General features: G+C 44.3%; 7 non-coding genes across 7 annotated transcripts; 3 read left to right on the top strand and 4 right to left on the bottom strand.

Moving 5' to 3' along the window:
• Positions 1-501: 501 nt before the first annotated feature.
• TRNAQ-UUG (transfer RNA glutamine (anticodon UUG)) lies at positions 502-573 on the bottom strand. Its single transcript has one exon. It is a non-coding gene; the product is annotated as a tRNA-Gln (tRNA).
• A 10,945-nt stretch (positions 574-11,518) lies between these two features.
• TRNAQ-CUG (transfer RNA glutamine (anticodon CUG)) lies at positions 11,519-11,590 on the top strand. Its single transcript has one exon. It is a non-coding gene; the product is annotated as a tRNA-Gln (tRNA).
• Positions 11,591-12,415: 825 nt separating this feature from the next.
• On the bottom strand, positions 12,416-12,487 carry TRNAQ-UUG (transfer RNA glutamine (anticodon UUG)). The gene has a single exon. It is a non-coding gene; the product is annotated as a tRNA-Gln (tRNA).
• A 1,547-nt stretch (positions 12,488-14,034) lies between these two features.
• Positions 14,035-14,106, top strand: TRNAQ-CUG (transfer RNA glutamine (anticodon CUG)). The gene has a single exon. It is a non-coding gene; the product is annotated as a tRNA-Gln (tRNA).
• An 825-nt stretch (positions 14,107-14,931) lies between these two features.
• Positions 14,932-15,003, bottom strand: TRNAQ-UUG (transfer RNA glutamine (anticodon UUG)). The gene has a single exon. It is a non-coding gene; the product is annotated as a tRNA-Gln (tRNA).
• A 1,547-nt stretch (positions 15,004-16,550) lies between these two features.
• Positions 16,551-16,622, top strand: TRNAQ-CUG (transfer RNA glutamine (anticodon CUG)). Its single transcript has one exon. It is a non-coding gene; the product is annotated as a tRNA-Gln (tRNA).
• Positions 16,623-17,447: 825 nt separating this feature from the next.
• Positions 17,448-17,519, bottom strand: TRNAQ-UUG (transfer RNA glutamine (anticodon UUG)). The gene has a single exon. It is a non-coding gene; the product is annotated as a tRNA-Gln (tRNA).
• Between the last annotated feature and the right edge of the window lie 1,126 nt (positions 17,520-18,645).

Genomic DNA, 18,645 nt, shown 5'->3' with positions numbered 1-18,645 from the left:
ATTTCATTGTGAATTTCTTTGAAAGTGAATTTCAGATTCACACCTTTGACATGTCTTTCAAAAGATTCAACTTTATTGGTTGTGGAATTACTGTTGAAAATCAGTGTGTAAAATCTTTGTACGTCTGAATTTCAAGATTATTATTCAAACTGCACATCTTCGGTCACCGTAATACAAAGTTTGGCTCCTCAAGTTTTGTTTTAATGAACGCTTTGCAATTAAAAAGTTCCTTGTTCCCCTTATCAATAACAGTAAGATTTTAAAAAGTAATGTCGTGCATCAGGCCCCTGTGATGAGTTTGAGAAACCAGAGTGAGTTTGTAAAATCTCTCATTATTTTGAGCCATTTAGTTTCCAGGTATTGTAAAAATTCTATTATTTGCTCACATCTAGTAAACTTTTAGAGTATAATCAATAAATTAATTTTTCACCCTACCGGTATTAGATATGTGATATTAATGAATACACTTGAAAGAAAATGATTTGGTCAAGAGTCATAAAATGGTCCCACCGAGATTTGAACTCGGATCATTGGATTCAAAGTCCAAAGTGCTAACCATTACACCATGGAACCTCCCATGTGAAAGGAGCGCAAACTGCTGCAGCAATGTGGAAATGTCAAAGTTTTTAATATTCTACTGTCAAAGAGAAACTGAATTGGATTGCTTTCCTATTCTGGTAAACTTTTGCATATTGAACTATGTTGGGGAAGGATGTTGCCCAAAAGACTCAAATAACGTTATAACTCTGTTGAACAGTGGTTTTTACGTGAGATAATATTTTTCAATGAAAGATAAGTTGCCCCCTGAGGCAAATCTCTTCTGTCAAAATGGAAAGCTCACCCTGGTACGGGAGGGTGGATGGTGTCATGGTTAGCACTCTGGACTCTGAAAACGGGGATCTGAGTACAAATTTCAGTGGGACTTATCTGAACTTTACAATTTTCTTTTCCATTCAGTTCTTAGAAGTTTTATTTGGAACAACATCACATTTACTTATAAACATGTAAAAATCAACCTGTACATATGTATCTCTGTATATATAGCTATATGTCTCTGTATATTTATAGGAAAATATAAACATATAGATTATAAAAATAAATATAATTAGTGGAGGTGAAAATCATGAACAGTTGTTGCCTCTCAGCATTTGAAACATGAGTTTCTACTTCTTTCTCTTTTATATGTCCTGAAATTGAGATAGTCACTTTTTACTCATTATTGATCCAACAATACAGTTGATGTATACAAAGCATATCATATTGTTAGAGTCGGGGATCTCTGGTTGGCGCAAGGTTGCCCTTGTGTCAAGCAGGAACCCTCTCCTCCACGTCAGGGCGCAGGATAACCCCTCGCGAATGACCCTTGCTCACCCTCTAGGTGCGTGGCGTGAGCAGCCAAGGCGATTCCTCAGGCGTTGTTGGTTAAGCACTTACAATCGTACACACAGTAAATACATCAATCCCCCCAGAAACGGACACCAGACTTGGATATATATAAAAATACGATCCTTTATGTAAAAATAAGGTATATATATCTTAGCAGACTTATCACAAGACCAATAACGTTTTCGCTAGGCCACCAGGTTATACAGCAGGCAAATGTTCTGGGTTCGTAGTTTCAAATGGATACTTTGTAGTCTCTTTACTTGTAGTTCCAGTATTCACAGAGATCGACTCCTGCGAACGGGGAAATAAGGCGTTGCGGGCCCCGAGCCCGATACTGGAACTTCTTTCGTGATGTGGAGAGTCGGCACAGGTCGGTGCGACTCTCAGCTTGAGAAGTGTTCTTGGGTCCTCAATCAGCAGGTGTGGGCAAGTAGGCAGGCGCGGCCAGCGACCCTTTAGCACGGCGGTGCCGGAGGGTCTCCACAGCGGGGGCGGCGCGGCCTGAGATGTCCGGGGATAGCGAAGCGGGGTCACAGGGCACGGTCAGTGCAGCTGGATGACCCGGCGTAGATCACAGTCGTCGGACGGTTTCCGGCGGGAGGGGTGATAGCGCGGTCAGCGCGCTCCAGTAGCAGGCGGTGACAGGGATGCAGGCGACCTGACCCGGGGACAGAGAGCGGCTCTGGACGGAGCGGGGCTCTCACGGGTTTGAGGCAGGCAAGCTTCTGAGTGTCACGGCCCTAGGAGGGGCGATGAGGGGCGCAGTCTCTTTCCAGCGGGATGCACACACGGCTCGAATTGGAGGATGAGCAAGAAGCACAGAGAACCCACTGGTCCTGGGGTTCAGTTCAGGGGGCAAGCTCAGATCAAGCCCTTGGAGAATGTTCAAGCACAAAGTAGCAAAGTCTTTTCAGTAAGTCTCTTCCTCTCCTTTCTCAGCAAGGCAAGCAGCAGGCCAGCTCCTCCAGCGTCTTCTTCTCCTTCTAGTCGGGCAGAGGTTCTTTGTGGTAAACAGGATTCTGATTTCTTAGGAGCCAGGCTCCTACTTTTATACCATGATTCTTTTGTTCTTTAGCGCCAGGGGGCCTAGGCCTGGCTCAGTCCAGTTCTGGAGCACTTTGTTATGGTGACTCTGCTCTTTCCTTTCAGCAGCAGGGCAGAGACATCAGCCGCCCCACAGGGGGTGGCGCCGGCTTTGTGGTGGCAGAGCACAGGTCTATTCAAGAGTCAAGGTGTACTCCTCCCACCCATCCAGGTGTAATCTCTCTACCCACCACCTGGCAGCCAACCTGTCTCTGGGGATTCCCCCACCCTGCTCCTTACCGTTGCTAGGCAGAACACACACACACACACAGCAGAGGCGGACTGAGATGGTCAGGTCAGTAAATACTAACTTTCTAAAAGTAGTATTTACAAACCCAGGATATTAAAATAAACTTGACTACAAGAAGTATTTTATTATTCTGAGTTCAGGCATACCAAACTCGACACTCTACCATGCTCTCTGAGTCCACGGGGGTCACAGCGTTGGCGTGATCCCAGCAGCCCATTCTGGCCTATGGAGAGCAGGTAGCCTTCAATAGTGAAGAACGAAAATGGCTGTAATTCACTACTAAGACATGCCACACACATCAGGGCATGTCCTACCTTATGCCTACAATGCACCCTGCCCTTGGGCCTACCAGAGGGGTGGCTAATATGTAGGTAAGGGAAGGTTTAGGGACTGGCAAGTGGGGGCACTTGCGCAGTCAGCGCGACGGTCCCGGACCGCGCACAGGGTCTGCGGTGGCAGACCCTAGACACACTTTACAAGGCCGCTTCCGTGGGTGGCGCAACCAGCGCTGCAAGCCCACCAGCAGCATTGGCATTCACAAGCCCTGGCACCCCTGGTGCACTCTACTGGGGACTGACAGTGAATCCAATCAACCAATCATGAACATCAATTACAGGTACACTTTACTTAGGGAGCACTTGCACTGCGGCACGGATTAGCCGTGGCGCAGTGCCCTGAGCGGACAACACCAGCAAAACAGTCGAGGCACACCATCAAAAAGTGGAAGGGAAACTCACGCCAAGGTGCCAGGTCTAACACGTGTCCCCTCCAGCTGAAATGTGGGGAGAACTACCCTTGCCCAGGGGGTTCCCCGTCACTAAGGCGGAAATACCTGGACAGACCGTCAGCGTTGGCGTGATCTGTACCAGGACGGTGTTCCACCGTAAAGTCCATACCCTGTAGGGAGATGGACCACCTCAACAGCTTCGGGTTTTCACCCCTCATTTGCATCAACCATCTGAGGGGCCTGTGGTCCGTCTGAACCCGGAAGTGAGACCCAAACAAGTAGGGTCTTAGCTTCTTCAGCGCCCAGACCACAGCAAATGCTTCTCGCTCAATTGCACTCCACCTACTTTCCCGTGGAAGTAACCTCCTACTGATGAAGGCTACGGGTTGGTCCCAGCCCTCCTCAGTCATCTGTGAGAGAACAGCCCCTACACCATGCTCTGAAGCGTCTGTCTGTACTAGGAATTCCTTGGAGAAGTCAGGGGCCAGGAGCACGGGCGCCGTGCACATGGCAGTCTTCAGGGTGTCGAAAGCTTTCTGACAGGTGTCAGTCCAAATCACGTTCCTGGGCTGCTTCTTGGAAGTCAGCTCTGTCAAGGGGGCAACAATCGTTCCATAGCCCTTGACAAACCTCCTGTAGTACCCAGTGAGCCCCAGGAAGGCCCTCACTGCGGTCTGCGTCTTGGGGGGTTCCCAAGCCAGGATGGTCTCAATTTTGGGTTGCAAGGGTGCCACCTTGCCACTCCCCACTTGGTGTCCCAAGTACACCACGGAACCCTGCCCGATCTGGCACTTGCTTGCCTTGATCGTGAGGCCTGCTCGGCGCAGCGCCATCAACACTTCCCCAAGGTGGCGCAGGTGTTCAGGCCAGGTGGCACTGAACACTGCGATGTCATCCAGGTAGGCGGCACTGAACGCATCCAGCCCAACCAGTACCTGGTTGACCAACCTCTGAAAGGTGGCAGGGGCATTCTTCATCCCAAATGGCATGACTCGGAACTGGAAGTGCCCATCTGGTGTAGAGAATGCGGACCTCTCTTTGGCCCCATCGGTCAAGGCGATCTGCCAGTACCCAGACGTTAAATCAAACGTGCTGAGGAACCGGGCAGCCCCCAGCCGATCAATGAGCTCATCAGCTCTGGGGATGGGGTGCGCGTCAGTCTTCGTGACTGAATTGAGTCCTCTGTAGTCCACACAGAACCGGAGTTCAGGTGTGGCTCCCGGCGCAGCAGCTTTGGGGACCAAGACCACGGGGCTGGACCAAGGACTGCTGGAGGACTCAACCACCCCTAGTGCAAGCATTTTGGAGACCTCCTCCTTAATGCAAGCTCTGACCCTGTCAGTTACCCTGTAAGCCTTGTGCTTTACAGGTAAGCTGTCTCCTGTGTCCACATCATGGATGCACCAATCTGTGACACCAGGAACCAGGGAGAATCGGTCGGAAAACTGTCCCAGCAAGTGGCGGCAATCTTCCTGTTGTTCGGGCGTCAGGGTGGGTGAGAGGTTAACTCCATCCACTGACCCATCTTTCTCAGAGGCCACTAAGAGGTCAGGAAGAGGCTCGGTCTCCTCTTCCATTCCATCATCAGTGGCCAGCAGCATGCCCACTTCGGTCCTCTCTAAGTGGGGCTTAAGGCGGTTAACATGTAGGACCCTCAAAGGGTTCCTGGGAGTCTGCATGTCCACCAAGTAGGTGATAGGACTTTTGCGCTCCACAACCTCAAATGGACCTGTCCACTTATCCTGAAGTGCACACGGCTCCACTGGGGCCAAGACCCACACCTTTTGTCCAGGTTGAAGCTCTACCAGAGTGGCATTCCGGTCGTACCACCGCTTCATCTCCTCCTGGCTGGCTTCCAGATTTGCCTCAGCAAGTTGCCTGAAACGCCGAGTCTGGTTTCGGAAGGCCAGCATGTAACTATATACATTCTGGGGAGGTTTCCTGGGAGATTGCTCCCAGCCTTCCTTTACCAAACTCAGAGGTCCTCTTACCGGGTGACCATACAGAAGCTCAAAGGGGCTGAACCCTAGAGACTTCTGTGGCACCTCTCGGTAAGCGAAGAGCAGGCATGGCAAGAGGACGTCCCACTTACGCCTCATTGGACCGTCCAGGCCCATGATCATGCCTTTGAGGGTTCGGTTGAATCTCTCAACCAACCCATTTCCTTGGGGATGGTAAGGAGTGGTGAACTTGTAAGTTACCCCACACTCCTTCCACAGGGATTTCATATATGTGGATATGAAATTGGTCCCCCTGTCGCTCACCACCTCTAGAGGGAATCCCACTCGGGAGAAAATTCCCATCAGTGCCCGTCCCACCACGGGGGCCGTCACTGTCCTCAGAGGGATGGCTTCAGGGTACCGGGTGGCATGGTCCACCAAGACCAGGATGAACCTGTTGCCCAGGGCTGTCTTGGGGTCCAGAGGCCCCACAATATCAATACCCACTCGTTGGAATGGCGTACCGACCACAGGGAAAGGTTGCAGAGGAGCCTTATGCTTCCCTCCGCTCTTACCACTTGCCTGGCAAGTCTGACAGGTTCTGCAGTAGGAATCTGAATCCTTATGCATTTGGGGCCAGTAAAAGTGGGTGACAAGCCTGTCATAGGTCTTGTCCATCCCCAAATGTCCTGCTAAAGGCACATCGTGAGCCAGCCCCAGTAGGAAGGTTCTGAACTTCTGGGGTACCACCAGCACACGGGCTGACCCAGGTTCAGCAGCCTTAGGCTCGGAATACAGGAGGTCACTCTCCCAGTACACGTAGTGTGTTTTGGCCTGAACACCATTGGCCTGGTCTGCAGCCTGTTGCCGCATACCTACGAGAGAAGGGCATTCTTTCTGCTCCCTGCAGAATTCCTCCCTGGAGGGACCTCCTTCTTGCTGCCAATGGGTCAGCTCAGGCAGATCTCCCAGTTCGGCAATCTGTTCCCCGGTAGGCTCCAGAGTATCCCCCTCAGGGTCTACTTCCTCCTGGGCCGTGGGAACTTCGGGGGCCGGTTTCCCGCGCCTCCTGCGCCTTCTCCCTAAGGCCGGTTCCTGGACCTCTCCCTCAGGCTCCAGGACCCTCTCAACACCCCTACTGGCTGCCATGGACCGGGTGGTCACGCACGCCCAGTCGGGTAGACCCACCATCCTCAGATGCGTGGTCTTCTCCACCTTTTCCCAAGGGGAACTCTCCAGGTCGTTCCCTAGCAGACAGTCTACAGGCATGTCAGTTCTCACAGCGACTTGTAGAGTACCAGAGACCTCCCCCCACTCAAAGGGAACTTGAGCCATTGGACAACGACTCTCTACGTTGTCAGCATTGACAACCCTACAGTAGGCATTGGGTACAATATGCTCTTGAGACACCAGGTGTTGCCTCACCGAGGTCACGCTGGCTCCTGTATCTCTAAGAGCCTCAACCCTCTTTCCATTTATGGTCACCACCTGCCCATATTTCTTAGTGTTAGAGGGCAGGTAGGTTACAGGGACCATCTCACTGTCTCCTAGCGAGACTAGGGTCATCTGCCCGGGACCCCCACCCTCCTGGACTGCTACTTCCTCCCCAAAGTTAACACTAGCTACTTGCCGGGGGGGAGCACCAGTGGGTGCGGTCTTACCAAACAGGCGACACTTAGGATCAGAGGCAATGTGACCCGGATCACCACACTTATAACAATTGAAGGGCCCCTTTGGAACAGGTCTACCTGTCGGGGCCCCGTTCTGCTGCGGGGGTGGGGGAGGCTGAGAACCCTTCTGCTGGTTCCCTTGGGAATTACTTTGGGGGCCTTTTTGGAACCCCTTCTGTTTACCCTTGTCCCCCCCACTCTTCTGCTGGGGACCCTGCCCACCTTTGGCGGAGTCTCCCACTTGACCCTTGTGGACCCTGGTGCTGAGCCAGCGGTCCGCCTCCTCAGCAAGCTTCCTCGGGTTGGACAGCTTGCTATCAATCAGGTGCTGGCGTAGCTCAGGAAAACATTGACTGGACAAGAGCTCCCATGCAATTAAATCAAGCAGCCCTTGATAATCATTCACTTTGCTACCCTTCACCCAACCATCCAGCGCTCTGCAGAAAAAGGTCACATACTCCACATACGTACTCTCAGGGATCTTCTTCGTCTCCCTGAACCGCTGTCTATATAGCTCTGGAGTTAACCCATACCTGGTCATTAAAGCTTCCTTCATATGGGGGTATGAGGTCTGGACTTCTAAGGGCAAATCTAACAGTGTGTCCCGCCCTTCCGCAAGGAACCTTCCCCACAACCCCGCTCCCCAGTCTTTCTCAGGGACCCGGTGTGAGGACATGGCCACCTCGTAGGCTCTAAACCACTGCCCTATGTCATCCTTTCTAAAATACTCCTTTACTACATCTTTGGGGATGTACACCTTGGACTCTACCTGCGCTGGTGGAGTGCTGCCACCAGAAGGAGCGGTGTCCAAACTTTTCGCCTTCAGCTCCAACTCCTTCAATCTGATATCATGATCCATTTGGCGTTGTTGTGCCTCCAGGGCCAACTTCTGCTTTTCCATTTCCATTTGTCCTGCCAACTTTGCCATCTCCATTGCATGCGCCCTGTCGGCTGCCCTGTCTGCCAGCTCCTCTGGCGACCGGACTCTGCTGGGCTCCTCAAGGTTGTCGGGTGGAACGATGTCCCCCGCATTCCGTGGGTCTCGTGACTCCTTCCAGGCTCTCAGCGCCTTGGCGTACTGGGTTCTCCTCTTGAATCCAGCATGGGGGACTCGGAATTTTACACTGTAGCCTTTCAATTGCTCCATCGAGTAGCCTTCCAGTCTCTCCCAATCCACCTCATCTATTCCAGAAATCACAGAGAGTGCTCTTCCAGCGGAGTGCGAGCCAGGCATGGTTGCAGTAATGGCAGATGTCTCAACAAAGTTCAACAATTACAAACCTGTGGCTGCGTTATTTGGTCTGCTCTCACTATCTGGTGATTAATAATTCACTGTATGCAAATTACAAGTGCAAATCCGAAATCCCAACCGCTGCCAACAATGTTAGAGTCGGGGATCTCTGGTTGGCGCAAGGTTGCCCTTGTGTCAAGCAGGAACCCTCTCCTCCACGTCAGGGCGCAGGATAACCCCTCCCGAATGACCCTTGCTCAACCTCTAGGTGCGTGGCGTGAGCAGCCAAGGCGATTCCTCAGGCGTTGTTGGTTAAGCACTTACAATCGTACACACAGTAAATACATCAATCCCCCCAGAAACGGACACCAGACTTGGATATATATAAAAATACGATCCTTTATGTAAAAATAAGGTATATATATCTTAGCAGACTTATCACAAGACCAATAACGTTTTCGCTAGGCCACCAGGTTATACAGCAGGCAAATGTTCTGGGTTCGTAGTTTCAAATGGATACTTTGTAGTCTCTTTACTTGTAGTTCCAGTATTCACAGAGATCGACTCCTGCGAACGGGAAAATAAGGCGTTGCGGGCCCCGAGCCCGATACTGGAACTTCTTTCGTGATGTGGAGAGTCGGCACAGGTCGGTGCGACTCTCAGCTTGAGAAGTGTTCTTGGGTCCTCAATCAGCAGGTGTGGGCAAGTAGGCAGGCGCGGCCAGCGACCCTTTAGCACGGCGGTGCCGGAGGGTCTCCACAGCGGGGGCGGCGCGGCCTGAGATGTCCGGGGATAGCGAAGCGGGGTCACAGGGCACGGTCAGTGCAGCTGGATGACCCGGCGTAGATCACAGTCGTCGGACGGTTTCCGGCGGGAGGGGTGATAGCGCGGTCAGCGCGCTCCAGTAGCAGGCGGTGACAGGGATGCAGGCGACCTGACCCGGGGACAGAGAGCGGCTCTGGACGGAGCGGGGCTCTCACGGGTTTGAGGCAGGCAAGCTTCTGAGTGTCACGGCCCTAGGAGGGGCGATGAGGGGCGCAGTCTCTTTCCAGCGGGATGCACACACGGCTCGAATTGGAGGATGAGCAAGAAGCACAGAGAACCCACTGGTCCTGGGGTTCAGTTCAGGGGGCAAGCTCAGATCAAGCCCTTGGAGAATGTTCAAGCACAAAGTAGCAAAGTCTTTTCAGTAAGTCTCTTCCTCTCCTTTCTCAGCAAGGCAAGCAGCAGGCCAGCTCCTCCAGCGTCTTCTTCTCCTTCTAGTCGGGCAGAGGTTCTTTGTGGTAAACAGGATTCTGATTTCTTAGGAGCCAGGCTCCTACTTTTATACCATGATTCTTTTGTTCTTTAGCGCCAGGGGGCCTAGGCCTGGCTCAGTCCAGTTCTGGAGCACTTTGTTATGGTGACTCTGCTCTTTCCTTTCAGCAGCAGGGCAGAGACATCAGCCGCCCCACAGGGGGTGGCGCCGGCTTTGTGGTGGCAGAGCACAGGTCTATTCAAGAGTCAAGGTGTACTCCTCCCACCCATCCAGGTGTAATCTCTCTACCCACCACCTGGCAGCCAACCTGTCTCTGGGGATTCCCCCACCCTGCTCCTTACTGTTGCTAGGCAGAACACACACACACACACAGCAGAGGCGGACTGAGATGGTCAGGTCAGTAAATACTAACTTTCTAAAAGTAGTATTTACAAACCCAGGATATTAAAATAAACTTGACTACAAGAAGTATTTTATTATTCTGAGTTCAGGCATACCAAACTCGACACTCTACCATGCTCTCTGAGTCCACGGGGGTCACAGCGTTGGCGTGATCCCAGCAGCCCATTCTGGCCTATGGAGAGCAGGTAGCCTTCAATAGTGAAGAACGAAAATGGCTGTAATTCACTACTAAGACATGCCACACACATCAGGGCATGTCCTACCTTATGCCTACAATGCACCCTGCCCTTGGGCCTACCAGAGGGGTGGCTAATATGTAGGTAAGGGAAGGTTTAGGGACTGGCAAGTGGGGGCACTTGCGCAGTCAGCGCGACGGTCCCGGACCGCGCACAGGGTCTGCGGTGGCAGACCCTAGACACACTTTACAAGGCCGCTTCCGTGGGTGGCGCAACCAGCGCTGCAAGCCCACCAGCAGCATTGGCATTCACAAGCCCTGGCACCCCTGGTGCACTCTACTGGGGACTGACAGTGAATCCAATCAACCAATCATGAACATCAATTACAGGTACACTTTACTTAGGGAGCACTTGCACTGCGGCACGGATTAGCCGTGGCGCAGTGCCCTGAGCGGACAACACCAGCAAAACAGTCGAGGCACACCATCAAAAAGTGGAAGGGAAACTCACGCCAAGGTGCCAGGTCTAACACATATGATTTGTGAATAAAGTTCAAAAATGAGAATTTGATCAGTACCTGTGATGCCTCCGACCAAAAGCTTATATTTTACGATTGGAGATCAACTGTTGTAAATCAGCATGAAAAACATTTTCTTTTCACGATTTCCATACTAATATAAAACAACATTTTTACTAGCTGAATGAGATCATCATTTGGGTTCCTCTATGTTTGATTGAAGAAAACTTCTCATTCAAAATGTGCTATTTTCGCCTTATCAATAGCAGGAAAGCTTAAAAAAGTGATGCTGTGAATCACCCGTCTGAAATGCGTTTGAGAAAATCAGGATATGATTTTATAATGGCTAACTACTTTGTGAAGAAATTTGATGTCAAAGTATTGTAAAGTTTGTATTGATGTAACTTGTTCAAGCTGATGGACATTTTGAAAGCATTCAATAATTGACTCTTTCAACCTACTGGTGTTGGATTTGAGCTATCAATGAACAAAGATGAAGAAATGGAAAAGCTCAAGAGTAATAAAAAAAGTCCCTCCAAGGTCTCAAATCGGATCATTGGATGCAAAGTCCAAATTGCCAACCATTGCTCTATGGAGCCACCCATGCAGGAGACAGAGACATTGCTTCTGTAGTCTGGAAATGTAGACTGTTTAATTATGCTACAGGCAAAGATGAACATTGTGATATAACTTTTATATTCTGATAAACATTTGAATATTTAACACTTTTATAGAGAATATAGCGAAAAGAATCAAATCACATTAAAGCTCTATCCACTATGACCATTCAAATGAGATATCTTTGTATCAATATAAGAGAAGGCCATCACTGATGCGCTCTCTTTTGTCTCAATGGAAAAGTCACTCTTGTGTGAGAGGGTTCCATGGTGTAATGGTTAGCACTCTGGACTCTGAATCCAGCGATCCGAGTTCAAATCTCGGTGGGACCTACTACAATTATGAGATTCACTGTTTAACTCATTTTTTAGAATTTGGTCTAGAAAAAACCTAATATCAATGTTTTATACTGATGCGTATGAACGCATAAGTATGTATAGATGCATACATAGCTTTATCCGTCTAGATAGCTGTTAGACAATATGAACATATCAATTATTCATAAACATAAATATTGAAGCTGAACCTAGAAACTGTTCTTTCACATCCACATTGTAAACATGAGTTTATTTTCCTTTCTCATCTATATGGCCAGTAATGAGATAGTTCATTTTTGCTGATTTCTTAGCTGACAACATGCTGGACTTACACAGTGCATTTCATTGTGAATTTCTTTGAAAGTGAATTTCAGATTCACACCTTTGACATGTCTTATAAAAGATTCAACTTTATTGGTTGTGGAATTACTGTTGAAAATCAGTGTGTAAAATCTTTGTACGTCTGAATTTCAAGATTATTATTCAAACTGCACATCTTCGGTCACCGTAATACAAAGTTTGGCTCCTCAAGTTTTGTTTTAATGAACGCTTTGCAATTAAAAAGTTCCTTGTTCCCCTTATCAATAACAGTAAGATTTTAAAAAGTAATGTCGTGCATCAGGCCCCTGTGATGAGTTTGAGAAACCAGAGTGAGTTTGTAAAATCTCTCATTATTTTGAGCCATTTAGTTTCCAGGTATTGTAAAAATTCTATTATTTGCTCACATCTAGTAAACTTTTAGAGTATAATCAATAAATTAATTTTTCACCCTACCGGTATTAGATATGTGATATTAATGAATACACTTGAAAGAAAATGATTTGGTCAAGAGTCATAAAATGGTCCCACCGAGATTTGAACTCGGATCATTGGATTCAAAGTCCAAAGTGCTAACCATTACACCATGGAACCTCCCATGTGAAAGGAGCGCAAACTGCTGCAGCAATGTGGAAATGTCAAAGTTTTTAATATTCTACTGTCAAAGAGAAACTGAATTGGATTGCTTTCCTATTCTGGTAAACTTTTGCATATTGAACTATGTTGGGAAAGGATGTTGCCCAAAAGACTCAAATAACGTTATAACTCTGTTGAACAGTGGTTTTTACGTGAGATAATATTTTTCAATGAAAGATAAGTTGCCCCCTGAGGCAAATCTCTTCTGTCAAAATGGAAAGCTCACCCTGGTACGGGAGGGTGGATGGTGTCATGGTTAGCACTCTGGACTCTGAAAACGGGGATCTGAGTACAAATTTCAGTGGGACTTATCTGAACTTTACAATTTTCTTTTCCATTCAGTTCTTAGAAGTTTTATTTGGAACAACATCACATTTACTTGTAAACATGTAAAAATCAACCTGTACATATGTATCTGTGTATATATAGCTATATGTCTCTGTATATTTATAGGAAAATATAAACATATAGATTATAAAAATAAATATAATTAGTGGAGGTGAAAATCATGAACAGTTGTTGCCTCTCAGCATTTGAAACATGAGTTTCTACTTCTTTCTCTTTTATATGTCCTGAAATTGAGATAGTCACTTTTTACTCATTATTGATCCAACAATGCAGTTGATGTATACAAAGCATATCATATGATTTGTGAATAAAGTTCAAAAATGAGAATTTGATCAGTACCTGTGATGCCTCCGACCAAAAGCTTATATTTTACGATTGGAGATCAACTGTTGTAAATCAGCATGAAAAACATTTTCTTTTCACGATTTCCATACTAATATAAAACAACATTTTTGCTAGCTGAATGAGATCATCATTTGGGTTCCTCTATGTTTGATTGAAGAAAACTTCTCATTCAAAATGTGCTATTTTCGCCTTATTAATAGCAGGAAAGCTTAAAAAAGTGATGCTGTGAATCACCCGTCTGAAATGCGTTTGAGAAAATCAGGATATGATTTTATAATGGCTAACTACTTTGTGAAGAAATTTGATGTCAAAGTATTGTAAAGTTTGTATTGATGTAACTTGTTCAAGCTGATGGACATTTTGAAAGCATTCAATAATTGACTCTTTCAACCTACTGGTGTTGGATTTGAGCTATCAATGAACAAAGATGAAGAAATGGAAAAGCTCAAGAGTAATAAAAAAAGTCCCTCCAAGGTCTCAAATCGGATCATTGGATGCAAAGTCCAAATTGCCAACCATTGCTCTATGGAGCCACCCATGCAGGAGACAGAGACATTGCTTCTGTAGTCTGGAAATGTAGACTGTTTAATTATGCTACAGGCAAAGATGAACATTGTGATATAACTTTTATATTCTGATAAACATTTGAATATTTAACACTTTTATAGAGAATATAGCGAAAAGAATCAAATCACATTAAAGCTCTATCCACTATGACCATTCAAATGAGATATCTTTGTATCAATATAAGAGAAGGCCATCACTGATGCGCTCTCTTTTGTCTCAATGGAAAAGTCACTCTTGTGTGAGAGGGTTCCATGGTGTAATGGTTAGCACTCTGGACTCTGAATCCAGCGATCCGAGTTCAAATCTCGGTGGGACCTACTACAATTATGAGATTCACTGTTTAACTCATTTTTTAGAATTTGGTCTAGAAAAAACCTAATATCAATGTTTTATACTGATGCGTATGAACGCATAAGTATGTATAGATGCATACATAGCTTTATCCGTCTAGATAGCTGTTAGACAATATGAACATATCAATTATTCATAAACATAAATATTGAAGCTGAACCTAGAAACTGTTCTTTCACATCCACATTGTAAACATGAGTTTATTTTCCTTTCTCATCTATATGGCCAGTAATGAGATAGTTCATTTTTGCTGATTTCTTAGCTGACAACATGCTGGACTTACACAGTGCATTTCATTGTGAATTTCTTTGAAAGTGAATTTCAGATTCACACCTTTGACATGTCTTTCAAAAGATTCAACTTTATTGGTTGTGGAATTACTGTTGAAAATCAGTGTGTAAAATCTTTGTACGTCTGAATTTCAAGATTATTATTCAAACTGCACATCTTCGGTCACCGTAATACAAAGTTTGGCTCCTCAAGTTTTGTTTTAATGAACGCTTTGCAATTAAAAAGTTCCTTGTTCCCCTTATCAATAACAGTAAGATTTTAAAAAGTAATGTCGTGCATCAGGCCCCTGTGATGAGTTTGAGAAACCAGAGTGAGTTTGTAAAATCTCTCATTATTTTGAGCCATTTAGTTTCCAGGTATTGTAAAAATTCTATTATTTGCTCACATCTAGTAAACTTTTAGAGTATAATCAATAAATTAATTTTTCACCCTACCGGTATTAGATATGTGATATTAATGAATACACTTGAAAGAAAATGATTTGGTCAAGAGTCATAAAATGGTCCCACCGAGATTTGAACTCGGATCATTGGATTCAAAGTCCAAAGTGCTAACCATTACACCATGGAACCTCCCATGTGAAAGGAGCGCAAACTGCTGCAGCAATGTGGAAATGTCAAAGTTTTTAATATTCTACTGTCAAAGAGAAACTGAATTGGATTGCTTTCCTATTCTGGTAAACTTTTGCATATTGAACTATGTTGGGGAAGGATGTTGCCCAAAAGACTCAAATAACGTTATAACTCTGTTGAACAGTGGTTTTTACGTGAGATAATATTTTTCAATGAAAGATAAGTTGCCCCCTGAGGCAAATCTCTTCTGTCAAAATGGAAAGCTCACCCTGGTACGGGAGGGTGGATGGTGTCATGGTTAGCACTCTGGACTCTGAAAACGGGGATCTGAGTACAAATTTCAGTGGGACTTATCTGAACTTTACAATTTTCTTTTCCATTCAGTTCTTAGAAGTTTTATTTGGAACAACATCACATTTACTTGTAAACATGTAAAAATCAACCTGTACATATGTATCTGTGTATATATAGCTATATGTCTCTGTATATTTATAGGAAAATATAAACATATAGATTATAAAAATAAATATAATTAGTGGAGGTGAAAATCATGAACAGTTGTTGCCTCTCAGCATTTGAAACATGAGTTTCTACTTCTTTCTCTTTTATATGTCCTGAAATTGAGATAGTCACTTTTTACTCATTATTGATCCAACAATACAGTTGATGTATACAAAGCATATCATATGATTTGTGAATAAAGTTCAAAAATGAGAATTTGATCAGTACCTGTGATGCCTCCGACCAAAAGCTTATATTTCACGATTGGAGATCAACTGTTGTAAATCAGCATGAAAAACATTTTCTTTTCACGATTTCCATACTAATATAAAACAACATTTTTGCTAGCTGAATGAGATCATCATTTGGGTTCCTCTATGTTTGATTGAAGAAAACTTCTCATTCAAAATGTGCTATTTTCGCCTTATCAATAGCAGGAAAGCTTAAAAAAGTGATGCTGTGAATCACCCGTCTGAAATGCGTTTGAGAAAATCAGGATATGATTTTATAATGGATAACTACTTTGTGAAGAAATTTGATGACAAAGTATTGTAAAGTTTGTATTGATGTAACTTGTTCAAGCTGATGGACATTTTGAAAGCATTCAATAATTGACTCTTTCAACCTACTGGTGTTGGATTTGAGCTATCAATGAACAAAGATGAAGAAATGGAAAAGCTCAAGAGTAATAAAAAAAGTCCCTCCAAGGTCTCAAATCGGATCATTGGATGCAAAGTCCAAATTGCCAACCATTGCTCTATGGAGCCACCCATGCAGGAGACAGAGACATTGCTTCTGTAGTCTGGAAATGTAGACTGTTTAATTATGCTACAGGCAAAGATGAACATTGTGATATAACTTTTATATTCTGATAAACATTTGAATATTTAACACTTTTATAGAGAATATAGCGAAAAGAATCAAATCACATTAAAGCTCTATCCACTATGACCATTCAAATGAGATATCTTTGTATCAATATAAGAGAAGGCCATCACTGATGCGCTCTCTTTTGTCTCAATGGAAAAGTCACTCTTCTGTGAGAGGGTTCCATGGTGTAATGGTTAGCACTCTGGACTCTGAATCCAGCGATCCGAGTTCAAATCTCGGTGGGACCTTCTACAATTATGAGATTCACTGTTTAACTCATTTTTTAGAATTTGGTCTAGAAAAAACCTAATATCAATGTTTTATACTGATGCGTATGAACGCATAAGTATGTATAGATGCATACATAGCTTTATCCGTCTAGATAGCTGTTAGACAATATGAACATATTAATTATTCATAAACATAAATATTGAAGCTGAACCTAGAAACTGTTCTTTCACATCCACATTGTAAACATGAGTTTATTTTCCTTTCTCATCTATATGGCCAGTAATGAGATAGTTCATTTTTGCTGATTTCTTAGCTGACAACATGCTGGACTTACACAGTGCATTTCATTGTGAATTTCTTTGAAAGTGAATTTCAGATTCACACCTTTGACATGTCTTTCAAAAGATTCAACTTTATTGGTTGTGGAATTACTGTTGAAAATCAGTGTGTAAAATCTTTGTACGTCTGAATTTCAAGATTATTATTCAAACTGCACATCTTCGGTCACCGTAATACAAAGTTTGGCTCCTCAAGTTTTGTTTTAATGAACGCTTTGCAATTAAAAAGTTCCTTGTTCCCCTTATCAATAACAGTAAGATTTTAAAAAGTAATGTCGTGCATCAGGCCCCTGTGATGAGTTTGAGAAACCAGAGTGAGTTTGTAAAATCTCTCATTATTTTGAGCCATTTAGTTTCCAGGTATTGTAAAAATTCTATTATTTGCTCACATCTAGTAAACTTTTAGAGTATAATCAATAAATTAATTTTTCACCCTACCGGTATTAGATATGTGATATTAATGAATACACTTGAAAGAAAATGATTTGGTCAAGAGTCATAAAATGGTCCCACCGAGATTTGAACTCGGATCATTGGATTCAAAGTCCAAAGTGCTAACCATTACACCATGGAACCTCCCATGTGAAAGGAGCGCAAACTGCTGCAGCAATGTGGAAATGTCAAAGTTTTTAATATTCTACTGTCAAAGAGAAACTGAATTGGATTGCTTTCCTATTCTGGTAAACTTTTGCATATTGAACTATGTTGGGGAAGGATGTTGCCCAAAAGACTCAAATAACGTTATAACTCTGTTGAACAGTGGTTTTTACGTGAGATAATATTTTTCAATGAAAGATAAGTTGCCCCCTGAGGCAAATCTCTTCTGTCAAAATGGAAAGCTCACCCTGGTACGGGAGGGTGGATGGTGTCATGGTTAGCACTCTGGACTCTGAAAACGGGGATCTGAGTACAAATTTCAGTGGGACTTATCTGAACTTTACAATTTTCTTTTCCATTCAGTTCTTAGAAGTTTTATTTGGAACAACATCACATTTACTTGTAAACATGTAAAAATCAACCTGTACATATGTATCTGTGTATATATAGCTATATGTCTCTGTATATTTATAGGAAAATATAAACATATAGATTATAAAAATAAATATAATTAGTGGAGGTGAAAATCATGAACAGTTGTTGCCTCTCAGCATTTGAAACATGAGTTTCTACTTCTTTCTCTTTTATATGTCCTGAAATTGAGATAGTCACTTTTTACTCATTATTGATCCAACAATGCAGTTGATGTATACAAAGCATATCATATGATTTGTGAATAAAGTTCAAAAATGAGAATTTGATCAGTACCTGTGATGCCTCCGACCAAAAGCTTATATTTTACGATTGGAGATCAACTGTTGTAAATCAGCATGAAAACCATTTTCTTTTCACGATTTCCATACTAATATAAAACAACATTTTTGCTAGCTGAATGAGATCATCATTTGGGTTCCTCTATGTTTGATTGAAGAAAACTTCTCATTCAAAATGTGCTATTTTCGCCTTATCAATAGCAGGAAAGCTTAAAAAAGTGATGCTGTGAATCACCCGTCTGAAATGTGTTTGAGAAAATCAGGATATGATTTTATAATGGCTAACTACTTTGTGAAGAAATTTGATGTCAAAGTATTGTAAAGTTTGTATTGATGTAACTTGTTCAAGCTGATGGACATTTTGAAAGCATTCAATAATTGACTCTTTCAAC

Source organism: Triturus cristatus, chromosome 5_2, assembly GCF_964204655.1.
Source record: "Triturus cristatus chromosome 5_2, aTriCri1.1, whole genome shotgun sequence".
Taxonomy (NCBI): Eukaryota; Metazoa; Chordata; class Amphibia; order Caudata; family Salamandridae; genus Triturus; species Triturus cristatus.
This window is presented reverse-complemented; position numbering and strand designations above follow the sequence as displayed.